This window comes from Oreochromis aureus, linkage group 4 (assembly GCF_013358895.1).
Source record: "Oreochromis aureus strain Israel breed Guangdong linkage group 4, ZZ_aureus, whole genome shotgun sequence".
In the NCBI taxonomy this organism is placed as follows: domain Eukaryota; kingdom Metazoa; phylum Chordata; class Actinopteri; order Cichliformes; family Cichlidae; genus Oreochromis; species Oreochromis aureus.
This window is the reverse complement of record NC_052945.1, coordinates 23,213,067-23,219,066: the sequence shown is the minus strand read 5'-3', so window position 1 is coordinate 23,219,066 and position 6,000 is coordinate 23,213,067.

Genomic DNA, 6,000 nt, shown 5'->3' with positions numbered 1-6,000 from the left:
CCTGCTTCATGCCCTGGAGGATGGGGCAGTGGCCCCCCACACCCTCTAGCAGATCATTACATGAAGGAACCTTTTAAAAACAAGCGCGTTCATGCTCACAGGTGCACACACGGGTGATCACACACACAAACTACACCCTTTTTGGCTCCTACCTCAAAGCACACTGTGCGCTGTCGATCTCACGTGCTGCACAATAATGTTTAATATTTAGTATTTACTGTCATATTCCCATATATCATTGTGATGTTGTTTATTACTCTCGTTTTCTTCTGCTTGCTTTCTTTTTTTCTTAACAGGTGATCCAGGTGATCGATATATGTATTTTTTGTCTGCTTATTCTGTTGGTTTTTGGTTTTTGCCCTTCACCCCCGTCCCTCTTCTCAGCTGTTTTTCTTTCCCTCTTTCTTTCTCCCCTTTTCTTTCCACCAGTCAAGTCTGTCCCGTATTCAGCAAGTGAAAATAAAATAAACAATAAAAGGTGAATCAAATGGACCATTACGGCAAGGCTGGGATGGTCCATTTGGTAAAGTAAATCCGTTGGGCATCTTTCTTCGCCTTTAGACAATAATTCTGATGGCAAAAGAACCAAACGGGACAGGTTAAAAAAAAAAAAAAAAAAAAAAAAAAAAAAAAAATAAGGAGTTGGTGGGTCTCTCCAGGGAAGGAGAGAGAGCACGAGGAAGCATATGAAGGTAAATCCATCCATCCAATCATTTCACACTTTGCATCTCCAAAGTTAGAGCTGAAAGCTGCAAACTTGTAATTCAAATTTCACTCATATTTATTATTTTTATATATATACTGCTTACAACCACAGCTCCAAATTAAAGATGCCTCATCACCACAGCGATGCTTACCGGACTTTCTCACCTCCTCCGTTTGAATCTCTGTTGGGAGGCACTGAGACTGGTCAGAGAGGAGGCGATGAAAAGAATTGAGTTTATACAAACTGACAAAGGAGAAGTCTGCTCCCATTAAACAAACCATTACATCAAATTCAACAGCAGCACAAATCCTACAGTACCTCTGGAAAACGTCCACTACACTGAATGTGTGGACAGCAGTGTGAAAGAGGTCCTGAAAACCCTGAGAAAATAACATAAGAACTGGGAAATAGGTAAACTAATTAATTAGGTAAATTAATCTATGGGTGTTACATACATAAAATTCAGCTGAATATTGTAAAATTAATTACCCTTTAGGAATCAACCCAGTTTGCTCCATGACACCAACTTGGTATAGTTTCCTTTTGTCGTAATGAATGAATGGCTAAATCAGCATTAAAGTACAGAGGAAGACTCTGGTTTAGTGTGATTTAAAGTGTGATGTACTAATGTCCCTGAGTGATCGTGCTGTGGTTTAGAGTGGGCGCTAACAGTCCTTTTTTACTGCCAACAGTGGGTCAGACACTGCTAGCATGTTGACTGAGCGTCACTGCAGCACAGTGATCTTTATGCTGGATAGCCAGTTAGCTAACAGCGTTACTCATAGCCAAAATGCTCATTCACTCTCATATTTGCTGCTGCTCTGAATGATGAATGATGGATTTCTGGTGTCTGCATTGATTGATCGCAGTGCTAATGCACTGAAACAAATGTTTGAAGGAAACTTACCATGGCTCCGGGCACTCTGTGGTTATGATTCCAGCATGGCAGACAGAGAACAGCGAGGAATGAGACCTTTTGGTCTTCTGCCTTCTAATTCGCTGATCTCTACTCCCGCTCCCTCCCTCAGTTTCAACACTTACATTGTTTAAAGTTTCAAATAAATCCTTCACATTTCACTTTTCTATATGAACAGTTTCTACACATTATACCTACATTTTTTAACCACTCTTGTACTACTCAGTAAGGTTTTAAAGTAACAAGTATAAAACCATTTGATGTCTTAGTCAAAAGGGCTTTTTATTGATTCGGCCGATAGCTGGTGATTGACTGACTTTTGTTTTAGTGTCTTTTGCACAGGTGAGTCTGTTTTATGAGAAATTTCTTAACCATTGGGGGGTTCTTAACTGCATAAAAGTGGTGATAATGACGTCCCTGACGTGAGAACTGCATCTAAGCCATCAGGCAAGACTGTAAAATGGTAGATCTTTGCACATAACATAGAATTTCATGGAAAACATTCACACACTGAGAACTGAGAGGGAAAAAAAAGTGTTTTGCATGTTTTTACATCAGATGTTCAAAGGTTTGCACTGAGGTTTACAGTACATCTGTAAAGAGTGAATGTATTATCCATCCTGGTCTGTAAGCAAATAGGTTAGAAGTTTATACACTGTACCATAAACCATGCAAATGACTCCAGACATTCACATTTGTTTCAGGACAGATAACCTGTAAAATACAGTAACATGCCATTTATTTCAAGCTAATTGTGTTCCTCCCAAATGAGACCCATTGCTCTGCTGTAAAGGCCAGCGCCAACAAAGTCTGGGAGTTGCATAATGCTCGATGCTAACTCACTGTAATGAATTCCTCGCTACTTTACTTTTGCTTTTCACCAACTGCTTCTCTCCTGTGTCCTGGTATTTTTTTAAATAGGCTGTTATTGATGTGTACTAAGGAAATAAGCAAAAGTGTCAAGGCCTGTGCGTTGCACATGCATTATTAAACAGATCACCCTATTAAACCCCGAACAGCCAGTCAGCATGTTTCCTTTAACGTCACATATTAGAAGTAAGCTCAAAAAACGGCATCTTTATGAGCCCTGATGGTTATTACTTCTTTCAAGTGGAAAGCTGAACTAAAATAAAATAAAACAGCAAGCGAATAATATGAATAAAATATGGGGAGAGAAGACCTCTGACCAGAATCAGGGCTTCACACATTAATTAAGACATTTCACACAAATGCGTAAAAAAGTGAAAGTGTTGACATCCAAAAGAGAAAACATCAACTTAACTTAACACTTTTTACCCCTCAGTTGTAAAAGGCTGACGGGGTATTCACGTCATCCTGACATACGAGTGGATGGGGAACATGGACACCCGAGTTTGTGAATGGAGTACCTCGAGAACGAAATTCATGAAATTCAGACTATAGGTGCCTCTGCTGGCTGAGGGGTAGCATTAGGCACTGCCAGTATTTTTATTCAATGCATATATTATAATGCATACATTCTTGGGTATGTGGAGGGTTACCATGTTTATTACTTAACTATTCAAAATGTGTGCATGTGTATTTACATGCTAACATAGACAGACTGATAGATACAGTAGATACAGTAGATGGCAGCACATCAATTCATTTAGGCATATAGACACGCTAAAGCTCAAACTGAACATCAGAATGGAGAAGAAGGGGGATTTAAGTGACTTTGAATGTGACATGGTTTTATTAGTCTGCTCTGTGTTTCAGAAACTGCTGTTCTACTGGGATTTTCCCCATTCATCAACCCATCCATCCATTTTCTTCCACTTTTGTCTGTCACAGGAGTAAGACCCCAGTATACCTGCCGCAATGGTTGCTTTGCTCACAACCGCAACCTCATTTAACAGACACTTGTATTTATACCCTCTGTTAGAGTGCAGGAAGCCGCTGCAGTATTCTCCTGAGCGATATGTGTCGCCATTCAGTCACATAAGTGCTGCTATAGTAGGAGGAGAAATCAGAACTGGAAGCCAAGGCTTTGTAGAGTGTTTTTTTTTTCTTGCAAACTTTTCTCCCTCTGTATATCTGTATGTCTCTGACCTTCTGTACTGGAATATCATTCAAATGGCGATAAAAACAGACATGATCGTACGCTCGGGTCTTCAACCCAGGTGTGGCAGCCGCAGCGTATCGCACCAGGTTACAAAAGTCAAGACGTGCCACACACAATGTGAAATCAAAATCTGTGCAAGACACCTGCCACACGGAGGCTTTGCCGCACAAAGGCTTCATAACACAGAGATAGACAACTACTACACATTCACCAGACTTGATATAATTTAGCATCTTTGGGATGTGGTGTATGTGCAGCTGACAAATCTGCAGCAGTGCAGATTTTTTTTTAATTAAAGGTGTTGCTGGAAATTTAACCCCTTCAAAAACCTTGGAACTGCCACATCCATGTTTGTGTAATACTATGAAGGCTTTACTATTACATATGTGAGTTATACTTTTAACGGCCAACAACATTTCAGTATACCTCTTGCTCTGCATTTCGGGGAGCACTTTAGAAAGCCCTCTGTTGCTCTGAGTCAGTTTGTATTTGAGCGGGTGGAGTGAAGCAGGTCTCTCCCTCCCCTCACACACACACACACCCACATACATTTACACTTTCTATAACTCTAAATGAGTCCCGAGCAGAGCTGGAGGAGCCTGAGCAATCAGATCTTTTGATTGCTCAGAGAAACTGGTCTTTTGTCTCTATCTCATGAATGAACATAATGCTTATACTGATTATCAGTGAGCTCTCCCAAATGCCCTCTGCTGCATGTAGGGACCACGGGGTATTAATGAGCTAAATACTGAGGTTAAACGGTTTCTTTAATCAGAACTATTATGATTAACTGAGGTAGAGATCCTCTCTCAGGGACTGATAAAGTCACTCCAGTGACTTATGCAAGCAACACATAACATCAGGTCCAAGTGTGCATGCTTGAGTGTGTGTGTGTGTGTGTGTGTGTGTGTGTGTGTGTGTGTGTGTGTGTGTGTGTGTGTGTGTGTGTGTGTGTGTGTGTGTGTGTGTGTGTGTGTGATGTGTTTTTGCTTGGAACAGCTGCAGTCCAAACTGAATTTCCAAAGATTGGATTTATAAACACTTCTAAGACTGGAGCACTAAGCAAAGGCGGCGAGAGGGATCGTGAGGCTCCTCGCCGCCTTTGCTCATCACTATGCAGAATCCTCTTGACTTTAGTGTGTCCGCAATTTAGTTCAATGATAAGCCAGCACCCATGATATATGAAAACCACAGGTAACACACTTCTCTCTAGAGAGAGCTTGAGCTGTGAGAGGTTATCCAACGTTATTTGAGGTTCTTCCTGCTTTTTCTTGTCTCATTCTATAGGGCTTTAAAAATGTTTGTTAGATATCACTGATTTTGCAATATTCAAGGCAAGTGCCCTACCTTTAGGCATGCTTATAAAAAATTTACCAGAGCTGAGGTAATCTGAACATAATAGCAAGTGTAAACACAACGGACTGTCAACTGGATGTAATTATGCAGATGATATATAATGAAATAATAATATAAAAACTGTTTAAAATGGGCCGGGATGCTTGGTAGCTGAGGCTGGAGGCTATAATATAAATGCAAAGTGCATTTTTTTTTCTTCCTGGCATTATGCACAGCTTTAATTTACAAAAACACCAGAACAAAATCAACAAACTGGACAAGGAAAATGTCCAAATTGTTAGAAAGAAAGCAAAATGTGGTAAAGCGTTAGCTGTAGTCGCAGACTGTTGAAGCTTCAGAGGTATCTCAATCAAAAAGCATCTATTTTTGAGGCTGAAAAGTACAAAAAAAAAAAAAAAAAGAAAAGAAAAGAAGTGGCTGGGTTAGGGGCCAGCTTTCATTTTAATATTTTGATGTCTACACATGGTTGTGGCCCTCTCTCTGCTTCACCAGGATCGGCAGCAGAACAGCACCCCTGTGGTTTCACCGCTTAAGGACACTACAGCGGGGTGGATCTAAAGTGAGCTTATCAACAACCCAAGAGGACTGGGAGAAAGGGGGGGATAAGGCTCGTGTTCAAACCAGCAGGAGAATGCAGGAAGTCTTGGATCCAGGTTTTCATGGGGAGTTAGCCCACAGCAGAGAACAGCAGCCCCCTGTGGAGATTCAGATGGAGCTGTCTCCAGACTGCATACCTCGGATGTGTAGTTCTGTATCAGAGAAGCGGACCGGCTGTGCTGTGATGCACAAGCCCATAAAAGCTCACCGTTAATGTTGTGCAGTACGGAACAGTGAGCATGACTTTTCTCCGTGTCCCCTCTGCTTCGTTGTCCTACTGTAAACCCGCTGCTGTACCAGGGCCTGGAGCATTGTCTGATTCTTCCCCAGCAACCCTGAGAG